The 27,211-nt window shown below is 45.6% G+C and overlaps 1 long non-coding RNA gene across 1 annotated transcript in view; it reads left to right on the top strand.

Moving 5' to 3' along the window:
• Positions 1–2,406: 2,406 nt before the first annotated feature.
• The window catches only part of LOC125939516 (uncharacterized), a 68,481-nt gene continuing 43,676 nt past the window's right edge, over positions 2,407–27,211 (top strand). The window contains exons 1-2 of the long non-coding RNA XR_007463076.1: positions 2,407–2,644; positions 4,368–4,622. This is a non-coding gene — a long non-coding RNA (uncharacterized LOC125939516). The remainder of the gene's footprint in view (positions 2,645–4,367; positions 4,623–27,211) is intronic.

The following is a 27,211-nucleotide window of genomic DNA, read 5'->3' as shown; positions in this document are numbered from 1 at the left end:
ATCTACCCTACGACAAGTATTTCGGAAAGGCCGCGGAAGAGAATGGTCTCCAAGTCCTGACTTCTCATTATTTTCCAAGCAGCTCCCTGATGATAGCGAAAAGTAAGGGTTTGTCTGGGGATGGGGGTGGGGGGTGGGGTGGGGTAGACTTCTAAAAAGAGAATTCTGGAAGTCATCGTAATTAAACAAAGAGGAAAAACGTGCCGGACAGGAGCCAGGGAGGGGTGAGGGTGGGGGGGAAGCTGCGGTGCGTTGGGGATTCCCGACCGAAGACGAGGCTTCTGGGCTGGGAGCAGGCGAGCGGCGGGGCGCGGGGCTGCGTGAGCGGGGCGCACAGGTGCCCGCGCTGCCCGCAGGTGGGGAGGCCTCGCGGCTGCCCGCTGGGCTCCCCGGGCGGGACGGGGCGCGCGGGAAGTCACCCTGGCGCTCGCTCCCGCCCCCCCGGCCTGATGCCGCCGCCCGGCGCCTTCCCCGCGCCCGCTTCTCCGCGTGCCGCCTCCTGGCTGGGGACCCCGCGGCCCCGCGCTGCCCGCACCCCGGCCGCACACACTCGTTTCGTTCTCCCCAGGCAGCCGGGCACGACGCGTGCTCCTGCCGCCCGGGCCCCGTGGGCAGCCGAGCGCGCGGGGCTGCGACCTCGCGGCCGCGCTCGCCGTCCCGGAGGGGACGAGGGGGAGGGCATCTCCCGCCCCCCCCCCCCCCCCCGGGTGCGACCGTCCCCGTTTCTGCCTCCGACCCCCGCGCCGCGCGCGCTAACTCTGGGGGAAGTTGTTGCAAAGTTTCCGAGAGCCGCGTGCAGGCGCAGCCCGGGGCGGGGTGCGGACGCGGGGAGGCGAGGACAGGCGCTCCTCGCGGCGGCTTTGTTCTGCTCCGGGGGAAAGACCTGGCGAGGAGTCGCCGGGCGGGCACCGGGACCGCCAGCCGCGGCATTCCGGCCCCAGCAGGGGCTCTTGGCTCCCGGCGCCCTCCTTCGGGCGGCCCCTCGCCCCCAGCCCCACGGCGACCCTGCGCCCAAGTCCCCAAACCTCCTTCCATCCCCCCAAACTTCACCTACCCGCCCGGACCCCACGTCTGGGGTGGGGGAGGAAAGGTGCGCGACGGGCCGGATGCCTCCAGACGAGCGGGTGTCGGCTTTGGAATGTTTGGGGCTTGTTCCTTCGCCCCAGAAACTGCTTCCCCACGCGGCCCCCCATCCTCTCCCATTTCCCCCACCTCTCGGCTTTCCTCTTCAATTCTAGTGAAACCTAGAAGAAAAATTAGCGCTGCTCAGAGTCCCCCAGAGAGCCAGCGCGGCGGCCCGTGGTGGGGATTGAGGGTCTAGGGATGGGGCGAGGTGAGGAGGGGGTCCCCGGTTCTGGAGGCCGGGGGACGACTGGTAAAGGGCCTGGGGACGGGTCTGCAATTGCGCCGGGCCCGAGACACCTGAATTGCCGGGGGCAAGGCAACGGGTGAGGGGACGCAGAGAGGGGATGCTCGGAAGGTACGAGCCGCGCCAGGGGGTCTAGAGGATGGGGAGGCGGCGAGGGCCCCCGAGCCTGACCTTCGGGACGAGGAAGCTTGTGCAGGAGGGAAGGGAGCCGGTGGGGAGCGCGGGGCTCCAGGGTCTAGGGGAGCACGGCCGTCCCGAGAGTCCCGCCGTCGCGCTTTGAGGTTGGGGAAGTTCGGGGTCTGGGAAGTGGGCGCGATGCTCCAGGTGGGAACCCGCCCTCCGGGTCCCTGGACCGAGTTGTGCAGCGCCTGCAGCAACAGGTAACCCCGAAGGGTGGAGGCTCCGGGGGCACCCCGAGCTGGCTTTGTCCTGCGGATTAGAGGGCTCTCCTAAGGGACAGCGCTGGGGTGGGCGGGTGGGGTAGGCGAGGTTAAAAAAAACAAACAACAAACGCTTGGGGCCCCCCTTTGAATTGTCGGGGAGTGTGGGGTGCAGGACCGTGAATCCGAGTAGAGGAACCGGGATGGAGAAGCCTGGGGTGCGCCCCACCTCCGATTGCGTAAATGCCTTTATCTCACGGGGTTGACCCCCTACCCTTTGCATCTCGTCTCCCGGGACGCCGGGAAACTGACAGAAACTCGATGCCAAGTGGATTGTTCACACTGATTGGCAGGGAAAGTGCGAACAAAGAGGTGCGTCCCCCGGAAACAATGATTTTGGAGATTTTCCCCCCCGTAGACTCGTGCGCGCTGGGAAGGCGGGGGATAAAAGGGTGGTGGGCGGGAGGGGCCCGGGCCCGGCGTCTCCCGGGGGGAAAGTTTCCAGCGAGGTCGCGGGAGGAGAGGATCGGGACAGAGTTGCGTGGAGCTGGGGACGCAGCCGCCCCGGCCGCCTTGGAGGTTCCCGAGCCGGGCGGGAGATGCGGGGAGAGGGAGGGGGCGGGGAGGGGAGGGGAGGGAGAGAGGAAGAAGGGGTGAGAGGGAGAAACCTGCCGCCGCTCGCCGCCTCTTTGTCTGCTCCGGGACTTGGAACAAAAGGGGGAACTCTGATGAACTCTCTCCTCCCCTCTCCCCCGGACGCCCGGGTATCTCTCCCTCTCGCAACTTTGCCGCCGCGACTTTCTCCGCTGTCGGGCCACACACAAAAGTGTCCGAGCGCCTCGCGGACTGCAGCAAGGGAAATGTCCCTTAGCAGTGCGACGAGGTGGGGACGAAGGTGAGTGGAAATTGTTGTCTTGTTTACCACCCCCCCCCCCCCCCAAACTCGCCCGGCTCCCCGCCCTTCCGAGGACGGAGGCGTAGTCCGGTGGCGAAGTTTGGCTGGTAAGTTGTGCCTCCTTTCTCTGTTCCCTTCTCTTTTGTTCTTTAGCGAACTTGCACAGAATTGTTTTATTTGTTGATTTTTAATAGGCAGCAGCCAGACAGGCACTTCTCATTAACAGGAGAAGCTGAGGGGGTGGGTGGAGACGGGAGCAAGGGTGTCTAAGGGGGGCATTGCCTCGCTTTCTCCCAGTTGCGCACAAACGGAGTAAACTTGCTGAAATGCATGGGGACACGTCCAGTCTCCCTCCTCCCCACCGCCCAACGCCGCCCTGACTTGGGTCTTGGAAAAGAAAGAGACAAGGAGGTGGGGGGGGGGGGTGTGCTTATAAGTTAATTGTCTGCGGAGCGCTGTGCAGTTCCAACGCACAATAGGAAAGCTGCAACAATAGAATGCAGAAGAGGTGTGGGTTGCAGGGGAGTGGACTCTTGAGTTGGTGGCCAAGGGGGTCTAGAGCAAACAGGTAAGAGTTCAGAAAGTTTTCTTCGGGGCTGGGGTAGGGTGGAGGAAGCCACAGGTTACCAGTGTCAGAGATACAGGGATGGAGGGATGGGGCCTGGACCACTAGTTAAGAGTCGGCCATCCTGACTGCCCTTTCCAGTTCCACCACCCACCCGGAATAACCTATGCGGTCCCTGAGATCCAGCCACTATCATCTCTCCAATTTACCCCCCCCCCCCCCCCCTCCCTTGTTTTTGAATAAAAAGGGGGAGGGGGCCCCCCCCCCCCCCAAGCTCCTCAGACCCAGCAGTCCGCCCAGCCTTTTGTGTTTTAACCTTTTGTTTCTGTCTGCCACGCCCGCCCAAAACAAGGATGGCTGTGGCTGCTTCTGCGGGGTGGACGCACAGCCCGATTCCCTCTGTATTATTTATAAGCAAAGGGAGGCTCCCTGACTTCTCTCCCAAGTAGCTGCACTTTGCAGCCTTTCTAGGTTGGTTCGTGCTCGAGGGAGGTGACCACTCTACAGCTAGTAAACACCTCTAATTACTCTGAGATTTCCTTCAGCGCGATCCCACTTCCCCACAAAAGTTGTTTATCTGTCCCGTCCCTTGGTGAGTAGACATTTAGGGACAACGTTGGGAGTTTGTTCCAAGTGGGCAGATGTGTCTGCTAGCTGTTAGGATGCGCTCAGATATTAGGAATGGGTGGAGCAGGCTTCTGGAATTCAACAATGCAAATTTAGGTCATTATCTTCAGGTATGTGTTACGGGATCCTTCCAAATACCAAGGTAACTTATCACCTTCTCCACTTCCCTCTCCTGTCCCCACCCCTGAGTTGGAGGTTTTCCTCACACCCTGGGACTTAACTCACCCGCCTTTTCTTTTCGGGTTGACGTGACAAATGAAACATCAAACTGAGTAGGCTGCTAATAGCTGGAGGAAACACCCAAACACAGTCTATTGTAACTTCTCAAAGTTATGATTTTGCATAGTATCGTATAGAATATCCATTATTTAAAACTTGTAGCTAGAAATGATTTCAGTGCCAACACTTGGTATGTGAAATCTATTACGGCTTTGGTTACGGTGTTTTTTGTTTTTGTTTTTTTGTTTTTTTAAAGAAACTGAGTACCTAGAATGACTCGGAAACTAACATTAGTTAATTTCAATTGTATAGGCGCAGTTATTATCATCAGCATCTAGAAAGCATCATTCAGGGCATTGACATCCATACTGCATTGTTCTTACTGGATCTTTCTATCAGTGAACATTATGGAAGTACCAATACAGCATCAAGTTATTCCTGGATGGAAAGTTTTCAAACTTCTTCATTTGGAGTTACTTGAACTTTAGGATGATAGGCTTTTTGACGATGCCTTCCCTATGTGGATTACTACAATTTGATCACTGGGAATTCTCTGCCTCAAAGCAGGTACGTTGCTTTTTTAAAATACTCTACACGCATTTGTTTTTGGGCTGGTGCCATTAGAGAATTGTCTAGCTGTTGCCTGATCAAAGTGATTTATGACTTTGGATTTCCTCGTTTTGAACTGGTTTTTGTAGGTTCATTTTCATTTGGAATGATGATTTGGGTACTTCTGATGGAACTTTACTAATTTTACAGTGTGTTCTCCAACGTTAGCACACATAATGGATGCGGGTTATAAAGTCACTAAGGAAAGTTATATAACAATGCTGGGTCCAATAAGCACGTGTCCTATTTTATTTGTGATTCATTTTGTTTTTAAATATGGCAGTGGGTATTTATATATTTGCAGAACTTTTGTGGTTTGCAATATTTCTCTTTTACTTCGATATTTCATTTTGGTAAACAAAATCCAAAAGTGACCAGAAATAGATGCATTATGACAGGGAGTCACTGTTAAGTACAAATTCTATCAGAATGAAACTTGACTGTGTAATAACAACAGAGGCTGGTAAAGTTGTTTAATCTTTATAGTATATGTCAAGTTTTTATAGTGTTCGTTAAGAGTCTTATAGTCCTTCTTTTTAAGTCCTTACAATTCATTTTTGTTAATCTCTGTTAGGAAGCAGTTAAAAGTTCACATGAATACTGTTGGTAATAGAAAAAGTAGTTTGATACAGTATTTAATTTCCTTGTTTAGCAGTTGCTTGCCATGGAAAGCGAGAGTTTTCTTTGTTTAAAATAGGTTGATTTGAAATGATTTAAAAGTTGTCGGATTTGATACTCAAAAATGATTCGAGTTCAAGGTGGTTTAAAAGCCTACAGATAGAGAATATCATTGATATATTACTGTATTGGGAAATGTTAAGGTCTGGTCAGAGATACTAATTGGGAATTGGACATCTTTTCATCCTGCTGTAAGTCAAAAAAAATATTGTGATTTGCTTCTTTCTAGTTATGTAAACTTGGGCAAGCTCTAGTTTATTGTCCAATAAAAATGACGGTTAGGTTAAAGAAACTTTAAGAAATCTTTTGGCTTTATGATTTTGTGATTTGTTGGTTGCTCTTGTAATTAAGGTGCATCATCTCTCGTGAGGTTTGTTTTTAAATTGTTGAACAATAGACTTACTGACATGGAAAACTTCATATATATTAATAATTATTTCATATGAATGCTTAGTTCAGGAAGTATTAGTTCAGGAAATACGCTTTACATTTGTAGTAAAATATACTTTCAGCAAAGTTTGCTAGATGAAAATGTCCTATGTCCTCAAACATTTTTAAACAAAAGTTACCTGCCGGCATATTTTCGGGGGAATAAGGAGTGCAGTGTTGTTTCCCGGAAGGTATTTTACAAAAGTATTACAAAGGTCTAAACTGAGTATGTTTGAATTTGTTCTAATGACCACCCTGAAAGGGGCTCAGACATGGGCTTGGAACGAAACAGGTCTGAGTTTGAATCCCAGCCCAGGTAGCTACTCACTGTGATACATTGGCCAGGATATTGATTTCCTTGGGTCTCAGTTTCCTCACTGGTAAGTGGGGATCATAATACTTATCCCAGAGAGTTATTGTGGGGAAGATGTTTTTTAAAAGCGTATATGTAAGAAAAAAACTGAAAGAGGGATAAAGACCTGTAAATATATAATAAGAGGTACTATTATTACCTTTCACAATGAATTAGTGTGGTACCCTGATACTTTCAATGTTCTCTGTTGATTGCCTTACAAGTTTCAAGCCACAGTAACCAAAACTACTTACTGAAATAATCAGTCAAGTGGGATAGAAGATTTTACATACTCAAGTGTTTTTCTCTAAAAATATGTTCTACCGGGGCTCCTGGGTGGCTCAGTTGGTTGAGCGTCCGACTTCATCTCAGGTCATGAGCTCGCGGTTTGTGAGGTCGAGCCCCGCGTCAGGCTCTGTGCTGACAACTGGGAGCCTGGAACCTGCTGCGGATTCTGTGTCTCCCTCTCTCTCTGCCCCTCCCCTGCTCGTGCTCTCTCTTGCGCGCGCGCTCTCTCTCTCTCTCTCTCTCAAAAATAAATAAATATTAAAAAAATGAAAATATGTTCTATTTACCTCTTTTATCAGTTAAGTGTGGATGAATCCACTTCAACAAACACTTATTTATAAGTCTTACGTGTGTAAGCAAATTGCTGAAGGTTAGGGCTTCAACTTGGAATATGTGGCTCTTCCATTTCCTTACAAGTTTCTGTAAATGGAGATAATCACACGTGTCTAGAATTAATTTACTCAAATTCTCTATTTTCAATGCTATCAGTGATGAATAGACCTAGATATAGTTTTAAAATTTTTGTTCATCCACTTTTCAGCTATAATAGAAAGTGATGGTTCAGTGGTTTCTTGATGGGGAAATCGAGAACTCTAGCACATTTTCTCACATTACTTTTTATAGAATGGTCCTTACTTAAATAAAAAAACTCTTGTTAGTATAAACAACACTTAGAAGCATAGCGTATCATTGTGTAATAAAGCTTAAAGTCGTGGATTTTCATTTTCGAGATCTGTAATTTAGCAAGACACATTGCCTTCTCTGAGTGATTATTTAGTTTGAGGAAGATTATATTCATTTACCCTTAGGATGTTTCTGATGGGACTGTTAAGGTATTGCTTCCTCTCATTTGTAACTCTGGTTGCCTAGAAATGATACTACTAAGGCAAACATGGAATAAATTGATATTAAAATGGAAAAATGTGTCTTTTGAGATATATCCAAAACTTTCTGTTTGTGGACAACATTGATTTTAAGCATCAGATTAGATAGCATTAATATAGCAACTACTAATAAATTGTAATTACAGAGTTTACAAGATAAGTTCCTTTACATTTTCTTTTTTTAAGTTTATTTATTTTGAGAGAGTGGGGGAGGGGCAGGGAGAAAGACAAAGAGAATCCCAAGAAGGCCCAGCGCTGTGAGCATGAAGCCCAATGCAGGGCTTGAACCTGTGAGATCATGACTTTAGCTGAAACCAAGAGTCCGAACCCTCGACTGACTGAGCCCTCCAGGGGCCCCTCCTTTACATGTTCTATATAAAAGCATGTATTTAACTTTGAACTTTGTAAGTCTAGGAGGTAATGGCTTGAACCTTTTGTTGTATTTTGAGTTATCGTTTCTACTTATTTATTTGCTATGAGTTTCTGTAGGTATACTAGGTGTTCCCAAGTTTACTTTGGTTTCTTCTTTGTGGCCTCACATTTGCTGATTGTTAAATGCCAGCCATTTCTAAGAACTTTGATGGTATTTCTGTTCTTTATTGTTGAGGATACAGGTGTTTAGGAATATATTGACCATGAGCCAGTGAAACCTACTTTGGCCATTCATTCTTTCCTCATTCATTCTTTAAATAATACTTATTTAGTGCCTTGTGTATGTCAAGCATTGTTCTATACACTGAGGATACAAAAAACAAAAAAACTGTGTACTCTTAGAGCTTTTACTAGTAATGATAAAGTAGGTGTTAAAGGTGGCAACTTCTGTTGAGAAAAATAAACCAGAAAAGAGGAGAGAGGGAGTGGGAAAGAGAAGGTTCAGGGGGTTGGCCAAGGAGGACCCCCTGGAAAAGGTGACACTTGAGGGATGATAAGAAGGAAGGGAAGGAACGAGCCGTGTGAGGTCAGTAGGGGAGCATTCCGCCAGAGGCCTGGCTAGTGCCTGCTGAATCAACAGAAAGCAAAGAAGGCATAAACCGCTGGAGGGGAGTGAGCAAAGGGGGTGGTGGTGGGAGATGAGGTCAGAGAGGAAATAGGAATACGGTGGGCAGATCACATGGTTCTTAAAGGCCATCATGAAGACTTTGGCTTTTTTCAGGGAGGGGCATGGGGTACCACTGAAGGGTTTTACAATGATTGACCTGATGTAACCGATGGTGACATAGAATGACTCAGGTGAGTGGAAACGCCGAAGTGGACAAAGGGTAGAAGAAGCAGGAAGACTGTTTAGGAACCTATTTCAGGTATAAACAGGTGATGTCAACTTGGTACAGGTAGCACGGAGGTGTGGCGAGAAGAGGTTGAATTCTAAAGATATGTTGGCTGGAGGATTTTCTGGTCGGTTGGGTAGGAAGTAGGAGAGGAGGAGGGGAGTCGAATGGGATTCTGAGATTTTTGACCTGAGCGCCCGGATGGACCAAACGCCCATGAACCGAGATGAAGTGCGGGCTTGGGTTCCAGGAGACCGGGAGCTTAGTGGGACACATTAAGACACGTTTGAAGCATCGAGGCAGTTTGATACGTGAGTCTGGTTTTCTGGGAAGGAACCTAGAGATGCAAATTTGTGAGCTGGAAGACATGAGATGCCATTTGAAGCCGCAATCCTGGATGAGATCACCAAGGGAGTAACTATAGGAAGAAAAGAGGTCTAGATACGGAGCCCTCTGGATTGAGGAGTGGGGAAGAAGAGAAGGGTCAAGTGGAGGATAGTGATTCTAGGCTGCCGCTGAGGTGGAAAGCCAGTGAAGAAAGTGTCTCCAGCAGGAGGGCAAGATCATCTGCGTCAAGTGGTACTGCAAGACTGAGCAAGATGACAGTTGAGAATAGGCCTTCGGGCTTGGCGTTTGGGATGTCGATGCTCATTGGCGGCCTTGCTGGATAGAGCAGTTTGGGTGAATGGTGAGAGGTCACAGCTCTCTCCTTATTTGTGTGGTCCATTGCAGACCTTTAAAACCTCATCTACTCCAACTAGAATTTGTTAGTACTTTATAATTGATAAAATGCTCTCACGTATGTGATCTCTGCCAAGCCTCAGAGCAACTGGAGAGAAATGGGATGGTGATATCTACGTTTATCTTATGGAAGGAAAAGTCGAGACTCAGAAGTGAAGTGATTCGTCCAGAGTCACCCAAATATATGAGATAGCTGTCTTTCAACCACAAACCTCTTACCACTCACAATAGGGGGATAGTAATAATAATAATAAATCCCACTACAATGGCTTAAGCTATTTATTTCCTTGCTGATGTGGAGAGTGGGTGGGAGGCAGGGGGGAGTGATAGCAAGTGCTAGTTCAAGCTTGGATTGAAATCGGGTTTTAATAACACAACTAGTAAGTACCATTATTATTATTATTATTATTATTGTATTTATTTAAGCAGTCTCTACACCCAACATGGAGCTGGAACTCACAACCCTGAGATCAAGAGCCACACTCTAGAGTTCTATGGACTGAGCCAACCAGGCACCCCTAAATGGCATCCTATATGTGCCTCATGCCATGCAAGATAGTTATACACAACCTAGTTAGAAATGCCCGAACATATGTACATCCCCACAAATGTGCTGTCTTAGTCTGGTCTGGCGACTGTCGCCAAGCACCACAGACTGGGTGGCTTATAAACAACAGAAACTTATTTCTGACAGTCCCGGACTCTGGGAAGCCCAAGATAAAGACACCGGCAGACTCAGTGCCTGGTGACGGCTGGCTTCCTGGTTCAGAGATGGCTATTTTTTTTTTTTTTTTTGGCTGTGCCCTCACATGGAGGAAGGGGCAAGGGATCTCCCTTGGGATCTCTTTTATAGGAAACCCGTTCATGGGAGGGCCACTCCGATGATCTAAGCACCACCCACAGGCCCCCACCTCCAAACATCATTACATTGGGAATTAGGTTTCCATATAGGAATTTTTTTTGGTGAGGGGGAGGTGATACAAACGTTCAGTCTATAGCATGTATATTTTCAAAATTCTACTCATTCTTCAAAAGTAAATGAAAGTGTGAACCCTGTAGCACCGAAGAGGGTTTGGTGACTATATTTCTAGCCTGTATCAATCCGGATGCTGTTGGCTTCAAGTAAGAAAATAACCCCAAGTGGCTTAAAAAGTCAGGATTTTTATTTTAGTTTTTGGTTTCACAGAAAAGAAATTTGGAGCAGGGCTATTCCAGGACTGGCTGATTTAAGCAGCTGAGCAGCGCTAGGGTTCCTGATTAGCTGACTTTTTCCTTTCGGTTCTGAGATAACCGTTGTAGTGGGAAGCATCATGTCCCCCTGACTTGGGATCCTAAGATAGGAAGGGCTGAATCCTTGGGTCCACACACACACACATACACACACCCCATTTTTAGAGCTTTCTATCATGCCTGAAATATCCCCTGTGCCCATTTGCTGTCAACTTCTATTCCCACCCACTGGTCTTAGGCAACCACTAATGTACTTTGTGTCTCTCTAGACTGGTCTTTTCTGGACATTTCACACTTAAATGGAGTCCCGCAATCAGCCGTCCTTTTGTTTGGCGTCTTTCGCTCGCTGTGAGGTTTTTGAAGTTTATCCATATCGTTGCATGTGTTGGGAGCGTGTTCCTTTTTATTGCTGAGGAATGTTCCATTGCATGGATATACCACATTTATGTTTCTCTTCACCAGGTAATGCACATGTGGGTGGTTTCCATTTCTTAGCTATCACAAATAATGCTGCGATGAACGTTTATATACACGAGGTTTTGCATGGACATATGTTTTCATTCCTCTTGGGTAGATATGTAGGAGTTGAATTGCTGTTGCGTATGGCAAATTTATATTAAGCTTTTTCAGGAAGCGCCAAACTGTCTTACAAAGTGGGGATGCCAGTTTGCAGCTTTGAGAGTTAACCAACAAAGGACCAGAGTTCCAGTTTCTCTGCCTCCTGGTCTTTTATATCTTTTTAAGAAGGAGGAAAACTTCCTGGGGAGCCTGGGTGGCTCAGTCGGTTAAGCGTCTGACTTCAGCTCAGGTCATGATCTCACAGTTGGTGAGTTCGAGCCCCGCGTCAGGCTCTGTACTGACAGCTCAGAGCCTGGAGCCTGCTTCAGATTCTGTGTCTCCCTCTCTCTCTGCCCCTCCCCCACTCACACTCTGTCTCTGTCTCTGTCTCTCTCTCTCTCTCTCAAAAATAAAGATTAAGAAAGAAAAAAAAGAAATAAAAGAACAAAGAAAACTTCCAAAGAAGTCGAGAAGACTTCCTAGGGCATCTATAGAAGCCCATGACAAAACTAGTCGCTAAAAGGGGGCATGAGATTCCTCGGAGAGGCTTGGGCTGGTCGGGTAACCCCCCGGAACCCAGGAAGAGACTCATAACGCGCATCGGTGCCCAGTGTTAGTACAAGATTGGATGGGGTTGGCTTATGTGTCAGTAACCAAGAGACTCAGCCATATGTCCGTGTGCCAGGCTAAAGACGTACTGTTGGTATAAACATACAAAGCAGAGCCAAGTGCTGTGTTTATATGACAATTATGATTTAAAAGGTAGCCACAAACCCAAACACCAGTAATAAAGCCTATGGGAATTCGGGTTAGTCTCTGCTTATCTCGGTAAGAATTACTGGAAATTAACCTGTTCCACCGACTCGCAAAACAGGCACAGCCTTGGTGAGTGACTCTGTGGGCAGTTGCTAAGCCCCGACATTCCTTTCCTATGAAGTACCATGTAACTTTTTTGGCATTCCAGTAACAGTATTTTATAATCTTGGTTAAGTGCAAGTTAACAGCCACCAAATCCTTGGCTTAAGATATAGAAAGATATTTAGACTATGTTAAGTGTGGGACAACTTGGCAGCAGCTGAGCTAGGATGGGAAAAAAATAAAACCCAACCCAAGACTATATTTTCATAGTCTACGTTATTCTTTTATTAGTTCTCTTAAAATCTACTTTTTTTTTTTAAAGCGATTTTTGAAACATTTTAGAGAGTGCGAGTGGGGGAGAGGGGCAGAGGGAGAGAGAGATGTCTTTATCTTTTATTTTTTAAGATTATTTATTTTGAGAGAGAGTGAGCATATGTGCAAGTGGGGGAGGGGCAGAGAGAGAGAGAGAGAGAGAGAGAGAGAGAGAGAGTCCCAAGCAGGCCCTGAACTGTCAGCACAGAGCCTGACACAGGGCTCAGACTGATGAACCATAAGATCATGACCTGAGCCCAAACCAAGGGTCAGATGCTTAACCAGCTGAGCCACCCAGGCGCCCCAGAGAGAGGATCTTAAGCAGGCTCCATGCTTGGCCCAGAGCTTGACGCAGGGCTCCGTGCTGTGACAGGGTCATGACCTGAGTCAGGGACCATGACCTGAGTCGAAATCGTGAGTTGGGTGCTCAACCAACTGAGCTGCCCAGGTGCCCCTAAAATCTATGTCTATTTTTCATTGTGAATTTTAACATGCAATTAGGGATAGGTGACCCCATATATGTGTAGGCTATTGATGCTACTACCCTCTGTTGCAAAATCCAGAACATGTGGGTCAGCGTGTTTATTTCAGTGGAATGAAGGAATTTCAAGTGATTTCAGGCCTGAAAGTCCCTGAAAATCTGAAAAGCAAACATTTTGCTAAATTAGAAGGCGTCCACAAATAATTCAGAGAGCGTAGGCATAGTCATAGGTAAATTATGTTGGAAATGGATTTCTGTGACACTCCTGCTTTTAAAATTATTTTTTGTTTTCCTTCTTCAAATCGTAAAGTAGGTACCAGTATAGACTATGACATCTAGAATTTTGTAACTGTTAGAGGCGCCTGGGTGGCTCAGTCAGTGGAGTGTCCAACTTCAGCTCAGGTCATGGTCTCACAGTTTGTGCTTTGAATTCTGTGTCTCCCTCTCTCTCTGCCCCTCCCCCACTCACACCCTGTCTCTCTCTCTCTCTGTTTCTCTCTCTCTCAAAAATAAATAAACAGAATTTTGTAACTATAGTCTTAATACTGATATTTTGAATTATACAGTGACTACTTAAAAGAGTCTCCAAACAATCCCAGTAGTTCTTGCAATAATGGGTAATTGATTCTAGAGGTGGAAAAAGCCAAGAAGAGAAATTTAAGTTTCTTAGTTATTGATCTTAGTGGGTGTAAGGTATGCATCTTAAAATGTATAGTCTAGTGTTCTATTTCTCAGAATAGTAACCATTACAGAAACCCTGCACATTTGTGTAGCAGTATCTTACATATCCTCTTTTAAAATTTTTAGTTATTTATTTATTTGATTTTTCTTTCAAATTCCATGTGGTAGGTGTTACTAACATTCTCATTTGGCAGGTGAAGAAACTGGGGCTCAGAGAAGTATCTAGCCCAAATGACCAAACTAGTAAATAGAACAAGGCAAATCTAATTTAGAGTCCAGCAATGTAAACAAGGACAGGAGAATATCCCACTGGTTTCATGTGGACATGGTTTACTCTTATCCTGCAAATACTGTGAATATATTTTGAGACCCAGACGTTTAATCAGGCTTAAAGGGAGGATGGTCTGCCCTGATGGTGCTTTTAAATTCCTGAGGGATTGTTTTAAAAGCAGTGGTTGAGAAGCCAGCTTGGTGGCGAAACTGATCAGCATTCAGGAGTTTTATTTGTCAGATTTTAATGCGATGGCGTCCTTATTTAATGAATATCCCGACAATGGTGCATGACAGTGTTCACAGAATCCCCATTCTGTAGCAAAAGAAAAGAAACAGATTTTGGACTTTCTGTTCATCTCATTTCTTCTTCAAGTCAGATGTCCAAAGAAGAGCTTTGGGTGGCTTACAACAATAACTGAACCGAAAACCCTAGCTTCATCTTGCTTCGTCCCTGAGCTTAGGTGTCTCCCTGTCTCTCTCTCTCTGGCCCTCTCACCTCCCGACCCCACCCCATCTCCTTGTCTATCTGGATACACATGCAAAGGGATTCTGTGCAGTGGCTTGCTCTTTCTTTGTAGATCTGTCCCCTATCCTGGGCTGTCTGCTTTGCTGAGCAGCTACTGTGGAGTGCGATGAGCCTCTCAGGAGACTTCTTGTCCTTTCGTTGGGGCTGAGGCCAAACGTAGGCCCAAGCGACCTGGTCTGTGCCTTCCTTCTCCGCCTCAGGCTTGGGTCTTACTAGCTTCCTGGATATTACTACTTCCATAGGGCAGATAGGATGTCTTTTCTAGAAGCCTGTAGCAGAGCGAAGCCTAACTTCACAAGGTCTGCTTCCTTTCTCCTGGGTCTGGGTGTATCCTGTTTGAACGTGGCCTTCTGATGCTGTGGGTTTGGGAGGCTTTTTGAGCCCCTGCTTTTCTAGACTGGCTTGGAAGGAAGAAGAGAACTTGAATCTCCCTCAGTAGTGCACACTAGTAGGTCCATTGCCTACCCTTTTTGTGGCTTTCATTTGGTGGCCCTGCGGGGCATTTTGGACCGGACCTAGATCCTTACAGCTCCTGTTAAGGTTGGAAGGTGAACCCTAGTGAGTGAACTAGGCTATTAGAATAAAAAAAACCCCACCTAGACCCTTGAATCTCCTTTCATTGGGATGCAAGTAAGATGCAGAAGAAAGAAGTTGTCTCAAAACAGAAACACCCAGAGGTGGGCCGTGCGTGGCCCTCTGCCCTTGTGTCAATACCCTGTGTTTCCGCTCCTCGTTCTGTCTACCTAGGGGCCACCACAGTGCCACCTACCTGCTCCGCGGTGTGACCTCTGAATCCCCAGGGTTTGTGTGCGCTCAGGCTTCCAAAGCCAGGGGTAGTTTTTGGGCTAGTTCTGGCTGAAGTCGATCGCTTTGGAATGTGGGAGTCCACCCAGGCGCTCAGAACCGCGTCAGGGAGCCTTGACCATCTTGTGGTCCCCGTGCTATTTTCTGACTCCTGGGCTCTGTGTCACTGTAAGTCATTAGCACCTACTGATTCAGCTTAGTTACACAAGTTCAGGGACTTGATGCACAGATTCAAATGGTTTCTCTTTGCACGTCCTGGTCTTTTGCGTTCCTTGGTTGTTTTGTCTCTGGCCTCGGTTGGGCCTGGTCCTCCTCTGCTACTGTTTTGTCCTTGGTTCTCCTCTTCGCTTCTCAGTCCTCAGAGCTGGCCGGTTCCACTGCGTCTTTGCCAACCCCAGTGGTCTCAGCTTCTACCCCCTGTTCTTAGGGAATAATCTTGGATCTCAATATGTTGCTACAAAAAAAAAAAAAAAAAAGTCATACAACATATTTCCAAAATCAGAACTCTCCATTTGCTGTTATCCTGTCTGCCCTTCTCTCCAGGAGATTGTATTCAGGAAAATTCAGGAAAATACCTGAAGTTTGGGGAACTACAGAGCCTCCCAACCATCTAGAGAGAATTAAGTTGGGCTGAGCACCCTTTTTATGTCAAATGTATCTTAGTGCTCTGATTCTGTGAAAACTGGTGATGGCTGAATAATATATGTGGTCGGTGATACTTTATTAACCAGACTATTTGATGAATCCACGGAAGGGATTGTAACGAAGTAGCTGAGATAGACTAGCCTTGAGTGGAGTGATCAATAATAGTCGGGCATTTTGTTTTGAGTTTTTGTTTTTTTCTCTTCCTTTTTAAGTTCATTTATTTTGAGAGACAGACCAGAAGAAGGGCAGCGAGAGAGGGAGAGAGAGAATCCCAGGCAGGCTCTGCGATATCAGCATAGAGCCTGATGTGGGACTTGAACTCACAAACCATGAGATCATGACCTGAGCCGAAACTGAGTCGGACACTTAACCTACTGAGTCACCCAGACGCCCTTGTTTTGAGTTTCTTTCTTTCTAAAAAAAAAAAAAAAAAAAAAAAAAAAATCACATTTATTTATTTTTGAGAGACAGAGAGACAGAGCATGAGTGGGGAAGGAGCAGAGAGAGAGAGAGACACAGAATCAGAAGCAGGCTCCAGGCTCCGAGCTGTCAGTACAGAACCCAACACGGGGCTCAATCTCACGAACTGTGAGATCATGACCTGAGCTGAAATCAAGAGTCAGGCGCCCAACTGACTGAGCCACCCAGGCACCCCATACTCTCTTTGGTATCTTTTGAATTTTATTTTATTATTACTTAAAATTTTTAAAAATGTTTATTTTTGAGAGGTGGGGGGGGAGAGAGAGAGAGAGAGAGAGAGAGCGAGCAAGGGAAGGACAGAGGGAGAGAGAAGGAAACACAGAATCTGAAGCAGGCTCTGAGCTGTCAGCACAGATCCTAGGGCTTGAACTCACAAACCGCAAGATCATGACCTGAGCCAAAGTCGGATGCTTAACTGACTGAGCCATTCAGGCGCCCCTTGTATATTTTGTATTTAAACTATGTGACTACATTTATCCCAGTATAAATACGGGGGGTGAACGGAAAGAGGGAGGGGAGGGACCGAGGAAGGAAACTATTAATTATAGAGATTCATTACATCAATTAAGTAATATTTTCAAGTCATATGCTTATCTAAAGTACTTTGCAAAGCTCTTGGGGTATAAAAGTACATAGTAAAAGGAACTCTTTAGAGATCCCTATGTGCCGGTCTTTAGGGAAATGGTCTTTAAACCTGTCAACAACCCCATAAAGCAGGCATTGTTATCCACTTTTTACAAGTGAAGAAATGGAAGCTGTTAATGGTAGGGCCGGGGCTGGACCGAAGTAGGTCTTCATGCACACGCTGTGCCATGATGCCACCTTAGTCCGCTTGGGCTGGTATAAAAAAACTGTGCAGACCGGGGGGCTTAAACAGCAGACGTTATTTCTCTCCCTCCTGGAGGCTAGGAAGTCCACTCTCAAGGTGTAGACAGGCTCAGTGTCGGGTAAGGGCTCTATTCCTGCTGTGCAGCTGATTGCCTTCTTGCTGAATCCTCCCTTGGAGGAGACAGAGAGAGATCTGGTCTCTTCCTCCCCTTATAATGGCACCAGTGCCACCATGGGGACCCCATTCTCATGACCGCGTGACCTCGTTCAGACCCAATTACCTCCCAAGGGCCTTACCTTCAAATACCATCACACTGGACATTAGGATGTCAACGTATGAATTTGGGGGGGGGGGGGGGGACATGAACATTCAGTCCGTAGCACTGCCTCTTCAACACAGGCATCTGCAACTAGGCATCAGCTCACTGGCAACCCTGGCCTTGAGCAAAGCTGTCACGTGGGAGAGATGTGATGGCTACCGTCTACAGTTCCCGCCCTCTCGGTCGCCTGCTCTCCCTTTGCCATATGCATCCTCCGTCTTGGCCTCTTTCCTTGTCTTTCCTCCAGAGCAGTTGAGTCTCTCCAGATGCTATTCCATCCGTCCCTCTACAGAGCATTCACCTTGCAGTCCCTCATTTAAATATCACTGTGTACCCATCACTTGTCAGGACTGGGCTAGATGCTGGGGATACAAAGTTAAGCAAAACAGGACGTGATTCCTGCCATCGTGTAGCTTTTTCTTTTTCTTTCTTTAACACTTTATTTGTTTTTGAGAAAGGCAGAGACAGAGCACAAGCAGGGAAGAGGCAGAGAGAGAGGGAGACACAGAAAATGAAGCAGGCACCAGGCTCCGAGCTGTCAGCACAGAGCCTGACACGGGGCTCGAACGCACGAACTGTGAGATCGTGACCTGAGCTGAAGTCAGACGCTTAACTGACTGAGCCATCCAGGTGCTTCCAAAAAATTTTTTTTTTTAATAGCTTAATGAATTTAACTTTCTTCTTTTTTTAATGTTTATTTATTAAAATTTTTTTTTTTAACGTTTATTTATTTTTGAGACAGAGAGACAGAGCGTGAACGGGGGGAGGGTCAGAGAGAGAGGGAGACACAGAATCTGAAACGGGCTCCAGGCTCTGAGCTGTCAGCCCAGAGCCCGACGCGGGGCTCGAACTCACGGACCGCGAGATCACGACCTGAGCCAAAGTCAGATGCTTAACCGACGGAGCCACCCAGGCGCCCCTATTTATTTATTTTGAGAGAACCAGTGGGAGAGGGGCAAGAGAGAATCTGAAGCAGGCTGTATGCTCAGCACAGAGCCCAACACGACTGTGAGATTGTGACCTGAGCTGAAATCGAGTCGGACGCTTAACTGACTGAACCTCCCAGGCGCTGCATTTAACCTTCTATGGAGTCATGATCCGGCCCCCCCCCCCTTTTTTTTATAACCCACAGAACTTTCATTAACAAGATGCCACAGAATTAAGCTTTTGATAAACATACATTTTGGAAATAATGACCAAAGGGTGTTTTTTTTGTTTGTTTGTTTTAATGAAAACTCAGTAACTTGACAGGTAAATGTGTAAACCTCTACAAAATAGTATTTGAATTTAAATGGTGGGCTTTCAGTCCAAGGGAGAGATGTGAGCAATTTTAGGCACTGTGACATGTCCTATAGTGTAACAATTTAGGGCAGCAGAAACCTTTCTGTGTCTCTCAGGTCCTATAAAAGGTAGCTGCTCCCTGTGGCTCTGAGAAGACCCCAAGGCATCGACCACTACCACCTTCACCACCACAACGGAAGTGAAAGGACTATGCGTGATCATAATGGACTAGAACAAAAATGTGGAGTGCAGTAAAATAAAGATGATGTAGGCATCCAGAATGAGTACCGTGGGGCTAAGAGTGACTGTCCCACAGTTTAGCCCCTACGTACGCTTGTCCCTTGGTTTCCTGTCATTTCAATGTGATTCCATAGAGGCCGGGTGGCCTTGGCTGTATAATGCCCCCCCCCCCCCCCCGCCTCCCCACAAGAGATCAGATCCTAATATCTGGAAACTCTAAGTGTTACCATGTAAGGAAAATGGTTTTTGCAGATGTAATTAAGTTAAGGACCTTGACATGGGGAGATTTTCCTGGGTTATTCGGGTGGCCCAATCCTAAGTGTCCTTGTAGGAGACAGGCAGAAGGAGATCGTCCCTGCAGAGCAGAGGTGATATGAAGGTGATGGCAGAGATTGAGGTGATGTGGCCACATGCTGAGGAATGCCAGCAGCCGCCACAAGCTGGGAGAGCCAGGATTGGATTGTCCTCCAGGGCCTCCCGAGGGAGCATGACCCTGTCAACACCTTGATTTTGGATATCTGACCTCCAGAATCACGAGAGAATAAATGCCTGTGATTTTCAGCCCTGGGGTTTGTGCCGATTTGTGAGAGCCGCGTTAGGACAGGACTAGGAGTTGCACACTCTGAGGGCGGGGCCGTGTGTTCTCTGTCCTTGGCCTCTATTCAGCGAGCAGAGTTCTGTCTTTACAGGTACTCAAACACTGGAGTACTTGAATGGACTTCTTCATTGGCTCAGCGATTCAGAGCCTGAAGATTTGTATTTAAAATTTCATTGCAAGAGAAGGGAGAGCAGCAAGATCTGATTTGCAAAAGGAGAAATTAATGCCCTTGAGGCTTAGTCTCCCGGATGAGTTTATTGCATCTGGAAGTTGGATTTACACCACCTTTCTATGTAGCAGTTCCTTCGCTGCCCTGCAATATTAATAATACCACCAAAGAGGCTTCATCTAGCAGAACAAGAAAAGTGAGTCATTGCAGGCAGTGGTTTGACGTCTTAATTAAATACCACCTTGGTGCTGGCTTTCTCTTCGCCTGCACTGACGATATCTAAGTGACAGTGGTCTGGGATCTCTAGATCCAACATGAAATGTCTTCTGCTCAAATCCTCCATAAAATGTAATTTGGAACTTCTGAGCTTGGCTCTCACTGAAGCAGAACCCTCGTGTATTTACTGGGACTTTAGAGGCATGGGAACTAGAAACAGTTTGTTTTCACATATGCGGAAGCTGCAGAAAAAAAAAAAAATCTGGAATCCTGGCTCCGTAGACTGGCCTGCTAATGAACATTAGGACATTATGACATTTTTTACAGACATTTTGCGTTTGTCCCATAGGGAGACAACGTCTTCTTGAAAAACCGTGCCTCTAGAACCTCAGTTATGTCGTCAAGCCATGCAGGAGTTAAAATAAATTGCTAGAACATTTTACCAAATATTCTTAAACCAATGGCAATGGGTTTTGCCATGCAGCATTGTGGTTCTGTGTTGACGATTTTGTTTTTGTTGCTGTTGTTTTTTAAATGTTTATTTCTTTATTCATTTAGAGAGCTTGAGCAGAGGAGGGGCAGAGAGAGAGGGAGAGAGAATCTCAAGCAGACTCCACACTTAGTGCAGAGCCTGACTTGGGGTTCCGTATCCCAATCTGGAGATGATGACCTGAGCTGAAGTCAAGAGGCAGACGCTTAACAGATTGAGCCACCCAGGTGCCCTGAGATTTGTTTTTCTTAAGCACTACCTGATTCCACATAGGAATATGATTGTTTACACTATTAGATTTTGCAAGATTTAGTCACTTTTGTCGCTTTTAGTAATAAAGCCTAGCAGATATTTACAATGTTATGGCTAAAATGAAATTGCAGTTAATTTCTACCTTGGCTATTCAGGTGGATGGAGAGAGGATTCGATTTTGAAGAGAGAGCTTTTCCCTTTTTTTTTTTTTTTTTAATTTTTAATGTTTATTTTTGAGAGAGAGAATGAGAGAGACAGAGAGGGAGACACAGAATCTGAGGCAGGCTTCAGGCTCTGAGCTGTCAGCACAGGTCCTAGGGCTTGAACTCACGAACCACAAGATCATGACCTGAGCCAAAGTCAGACGCTTAACTGACTGAGCCACCCAGGTGCGCGCCCCGCCCCCATTTAAATTGAACTTGTCTTTCCACAATTATCTTATCTTATGGTTGAGGTTGAACTTGACATTAGACCATTTTAGGTTTAAGTTAACCCACCAGGGTTGCCTGGCTGGCTTCGTCTGTGATTAGTCTGTGATTCTTGATCTTGGAGTCGTGAGTTCGAGCCCCGTGTTAGGTGTAGAGATTACTTAAAAGAAATAAAATAAGACATTAAAGGGGCACCTGAGTGGCTCAGTTGGTTAAGTGTCCGACTCTTGGTTTCGTCTCAGGACATGATCTCACGGTTCATGAGACTGAACCCTGAGTCGGGCGCTGCGCTGACAGCATGGAGCCTGCTTGGGATTCTCTCTCTCTGCTCCTTCCCTGCTGTCTCTCTTTCTCACTCTCTCTCAAAATAAATCAACTTAAAAAACAAGTTAACCCCTCAGATGTCCAATTACTGAATTCATTGGCATTTCTGTCTCTTGCCACACTTTAAACGTGCTTCAAATACGCCATTTAGTTTAAAGTACTGATAGCAACAGCCTTGTTACCAAAGTATCAACCGTCGTGACTGGGACCTTGCTTGACCAGTTCCTTGTGAAATTCCCTAGAGACAGACCCATGTACGAGACATCCTGTTATTTTGCCTGGGGGGACATAGCAGTTGGTCAATAAATAATTATTCGGCTAAATGAAGTAATGATTGAATAATGATTGAAATCCCCAATTTGGGTGCCAGCAAAGCCTTAAACCAGCAATTTTGGTGCCCTGAGCTCACAGATCAGCTTTGTAGCTGGTATCGTGGGGAAGCGGAACATGGAAGAATATTCTTAACTCATCCAGCGCCGCCCAAGGAGACTATACCGTGAGCCACAAATATGAGCCCACGTAAGTGTGTACGTTTTTCTAGGAGGCCCATTACAAAAGGAGAAAGAAACAAGGAAAATGACTATTGGTAATATATTTTCTTTAACTCAATATATTAAAAAAATAACATCCAACATGCAACCAAAAATAAAAATTATTAGCTATTTTACATTCTTTGGTTTTTTATCTTTACTTATTTTAAAAAAATGTTTATTTATTTTTGAGAGAGATGGAGACAGAACGTGAGCAGGGGAGGGGCAGAGAGAGAGGGAGACAGAATCCGAAGCAGGCTCCAGGCTCCGAGCTGTCCGCACAGAGCCCGATGCAGGGCTCAAACTCACAAACTGAGATCATGACCTGAGCTAAAGTCGGACACTTCACCGACTGAGTCAGCCAGGTGCCCCAACGTTCTTTGGATTTTAGTGTATGCATTTGGTACTTATAGTACATCTCAATTTGGCCTAGCCTCATTTTAAGTGCCCAAAAGCCACATATGGCTAGTGGCTACCATATTGGATAGCGCATGTTTAGACCATCTGGAGGCTCCTATTTTCAGTCATTGTTCCTGCTAACTAGATGTAAAATCTGGATTTCATACGCTTTTGACTTGGATACACGTATAGTCCTGTCCAGGAACTGATACGAGTTGTATCAGTTGTGCAACCCAAACAAAATTGACAAAAACAAAAAAGTTCATCATCTAAAGATTTTGTAAAGTATGTCAGTCATTTCCTCTACATTTTAGGGTGCATGGCCAAGCTTCCGTTGCTCTGAGATTCACATTTTCTCTTATGTTCTTGTAGGGCAACTTACTTACCTTTCCTTCAACCTCTGTTTTCTCTTCTGTAGAATGGGGATAATATTTTGCCTCAAGGTATAGCAATAGCATTTGCAAAGATTTTAAGGCTGAAGCAATGAGTACTCACCGTTGGCTGGTATTGGTTCTTACTTTGTTTTTTCTTTTGCACACAAAACTCCAGAAAAACATGGGTGATGTCTGCCCTATATTTGCTAACCTTTTCATAATAATTTTTTTCCAACATCAACTCCCTATTGTGGCAAGAACTTGATGTGATTATTTGATGAAAATAAGGTAATCAGCACTTTGCTTCAATGGGTTCCACGTGGGCTGCCCCAAGTAGCTCTCTCGTACAGGGGGCCGTGTAGGATACCAAGAAAACACAAGACTGGCTTTTCAGGTGAGAAAACTTGAGAGAACCTTAGTTATCTTTCTTGAAGTATCGAACTAAAGTTGGAGACTTCTTTAAAGCATTTCCATTAAACATATCAAAATCAAGCCGGAACCTCTTATCTGGTGGGGAAAAGAGATCATGATGGAGAATTGATTATAGATACATCTAGGCTGTTCATTCTGTGTAAAACCTTTTTCTCCCTCTGCTCTCTTCTGACTTTATGAGTTTTGGGGATATGAAGTGTATGCTAGGAAAATATGTTTGGCTGTTTACCTTGCTTTCGGTAAGGATGAAACAATGAGAAATTACTTGGAGGGTCGCCTGGGTGGCTGAGTCCGTTGAGTGTCGGACTTGGTTTCGGATCAGGTCACGATCTCGCTGTTCGTGGGTTCGAGCCCCGCATCAGGCTCTGCGCTGACGGTGTGCAGTCTGCTTGGGATTCTCTGTCTCTGTCTCTCCGTGCCCCTCCCCACCCCTCAAAAATAAACTTGAAAAATAAATAAAACGTTTCAGTTCATTAAAAAAAAAATTACCTGGAGATAATTAGCTAAAATTTCTTCTCGTATCCTACCAAAGCTCATATAAGCTTTGTCAAATACTTTTTCTCCTGTTTTTAAGTGATGTAAATATGTTTGCGCTTCCTCTGGCATTTCCTAAGAATTTTTGCATAACTTGGGTGCCTTTATTTAGATGTTGTCATTGATTGTAATTCCAAGTAAGATGGTCTTCATGATAAAGAGTGGGTGGCCACCAGGCCTGTGTTCTTGGGAATCAGTTGTCCCTTTGCCCTTGCTTTTTGTCAATAATTAAACTGCATTCTGATCCTCCTTCAATTGTTTGTGGAAAAACACCCATCGAGGGAAGTATTCACGATTTGAACAGCACTTGACAAACCCCTGAAAGACTTAGGGAGAATGGGAGAATGGGAGGATTATTGAGGCTAGTGTTTAGAGTCTTCCATTTTCTTTTTCTTTTATAAGTTGTTTTTTAATGTTTATTTATTTGAGAGAGAGAGAGAGAGAGAGAGGGAGACAGAGCGTGAGGGGAGGGAGGGGCAGAGAGAGAGGGAGACTCAATCTAAAGCAGGCTCCAGGCTCTGAGCCGTCAGCACAGAGCCTGACATGGGTTTTGAACCCGGAGGCTGTGATCGCGACCTGAGCTGAAGTCGGACGCTCAACCGACTGAGCCAGGCGCCCCTAGATTCTTCTGTTTTCAACTAAAAACTTTTTTTTTCTTAAGTATGAAACGTTGGCCCCCACACAGCTGACTTTGGAAAGAATGGTTAACTCATGGTTGAAAACAGAGCTCTAAAATGTGTTGGTAAAAGCAACATACCTTTGCTAAATATTATATTTTATTTGAATGAATGAGTGAATAAATATAATGAGTGAATATAATGCATTTTTTGCTTTTTATGTTTATGTAAATTGAAAAAAAATTTGCAAAACTGACCTTGTATCTTTTTTGAAAGATTTTTTTTTTTTAATGTTTATTTATTTAAGCAATCACTACTCCCAATGTGGGGCTTGAACTCACTACCCTGAGATCAAGAGTTGCGTGCTTTTTTTAAAAAATTTTTTTAAATGTTTATTTATTTTTGAGAGAGAGAGAGAGAGAGAGAGAGACAGAGCATGAGCAGGGGAGGGGCAGGGAGAGAGAGAGAGACAGACAGACAGACAGACAGAATCCGAAGCAGTCTCCAGGCTCTAAGCTGTCAGCACAGAGCCAGATGCGGGACTGGAACTCACGAACTGTGAGATCGTGACCTGAGCCGAAGTGGGGTGCTCAACCGACCTAGCCACCAGGCGCCCCTAGCGGGGCATGCCCTTGATCAACCAGCTGAGCCAGCCAGGCACCCCGGGCCCTTGTGTTTTTATGTTGCACAACGTGGGTAACTTTAGTTGAAATAGACCTGCGTTGAAATGGAGAAAAGGAAGCAACTCTTTGCTTTTCTTTTTAAATCTTGCTGTTAAAATATTTGGGTGGTCCAGATCAATGTGAAGGTAATGGTTTCCCTTTTCTCCGCATCACTGGTTGGAAAAACCATGCATTTGGCTGGTTTTTGAATAGGTGAAAGTCGACAAATCTAGTATATTTTCTTGGAGGGAAATCAGTGCGATAGTCTCTTTTTGCTATGAGGTAAAGGGCATTTGACCTCTTGTCTCTTCTTTTCTTTGACATGGCTCACTCACTGCGAATGTTGGAAACTCTGAGAAAGGATAAATTCTGTCTGGTTTTGCACTGCACTTTATCCTGTGTAGAGTGCTCATAGAAAGGGAACCATGTCTGCAGAACTTCTAGAAAAAGTTGTATCTCTGTGGTATTGAAGGGGTACATGAGATGGGTACATATCTTCCCTCCTGTGGAAAGAAGATAATCATTCTGCAGTTTTCCTGTGAGTCAGGAAGCAGTAACAAAACTATAGCTATCCTATCCAGCTTCAGAAAAATGAGGTAATTGGGGGAGCCTGGGGTGGCTCAGTTGGTTGAGCCTCTGGCTTCGGATAAGGTGATGATCTCACGGTTCGTGAGTTCAAGCCCAGCATTGGGTTTGCTGCTGTCAGAGCAGAGCCCGCTTTGGATCCTCTGTCCCCTTCTTTCTCTGCCCCTCCCCTACTCGCCCTCTCTCTCAAAAATGAATGAACATTTATTAAAAAAAAAAAAGAAGAATGAGGTGTAATTTCTCGGGTGGGAGGGAGAAGAAGAAAAAGGCTGGTGACTTGAAAGTCGAAATACTGGTTTTTTGCATCTACACCCAAATCTGGTTTTCCCTTTATTTTGTTCATAGAGAAAATCTAATCGGTGGGAACCAATCATCTTGTGATTGTGCTTTTTAAACCTTGGCTTCAGTTTTTTAATGACAGTGGTTGGGAATACAGTCGTTCCCTTTTATCCTGGGTTCTCCGTAGTTTCAGGTATCGGACCGGAAGCAGAGTGTCCTCCTTCTGATGTAAGGTCAGAAGGTCAATAGTAGCCTGACCCCACGTCACTCACCTTGCTTTATGCCATCATGGAGGCATTTCCCCATCTCATGTCATCACAAGAAGAAGCGTTGAGTACGGGATAATATGATAGTTTGAGAATGAGACCACATTCTCAAACTGTAAACAGTTTATTGTAATAACCATCGTATTTTATTATTATCATTTAATGTTTATTTATTTATTTTGAGAGAGCTGTTAGCGCAGAGCCCGATGGAGGGCTTGATCTCACGAGCCGTGAGATCACAGCCTGAGCTGAAATCAAGAGTAGGACTCCCAGCCGACTGAGCCACCCAAGCGCCCATATTCTATTATTATTGTTAATATCTTGCAGTGCCTATGTATAAATTAAACTCTATCGTACCTATGTACATATAAGAAAAAACATAGTGTATATAGAGGTTGGTATTATCCACACTTTGGGGTACCTACTGGGTATGTACCCTTGCTGGTGAGGGGGGACCACTGTAATTTCCTTCCTTGGACCTGAGCTCTGTTAATTATTTGATAAGAAACCTCTCATTGTCAGAAGAGCCAAGAGGCAGGTCTAGCTAATATTTTCAAACCCAGGAAGTATTTATTATCTCAAATATTGTTCAACTGATAGGTTAGCAGGATCCTGGGATAAGACAATTTCCCTCATGATAATGAGACGCTGTGACTCAATTACTTTTCCACAGGGCTTTTTGTTTTCATTTTCTGGTTTCTGCTCCTGGATTTAAGACTCATTCTTTTACACTAAACAGTGATGCTGTTGAATAGCAATGTTACTTTTTTTAGCTGAGGGAAACTTGGTTTATTTCCTAAGTTAACAGAGTTCCGTTCTCAACAGTAACTCTGAGAGCCCTGGATATCAGTCTTTATTGAGCCAATAAAGTTTTATTTACTTGCTCTTAAAAGTTTGGTTTCCACAGTAGTGTGGATAATAACGTATTTAGCGCAGATTTCAAATATCTTTCTTTGAAACGGGGCAAGGGCTGATTTACTTATTGGCTGTGAGTTGTGAAAACATTTCAGTTGATGTTTTTTTAACATTGCTTGACACTCTCAGAAATGGTTCATTCTGGAACAGGTCCTTGGATCGTGAAAGAGGGGGAAAAGGAGAGTGGTTCCTTCTGCCAATGCTGAGTGATTTGCCCAAGGAGGGTGTTACAGGGCTTGAGGTAGAGCCTTACCCTGCTTTGTGGACAGTGCCCTGTCTTGCCTTTGAGTCTGGTGGTCGTCCAAGGGAAGGTCCAATCACTT

Source organism: Panthera uncia (assembly GCF_023721935.1).
Source record: "Panthera uncia isolate 11264 chromosome B2 unlocalized genomic scaffold, Puncia_PCG_1.0 HiC_scaffold_25, whole genome shotgun sequence".
Taxonomy (NCBI): Eukaryota; Metazoa; Chordata; class Mammalia; order Carnivora; family Felidae; genus Panthera; species Panthera uncia.
The sequence above is the reverse complement of the archived record's forward strand: the minus strand, read 5'-3'. Positions and strand labels throughout refer to the sequence as shown.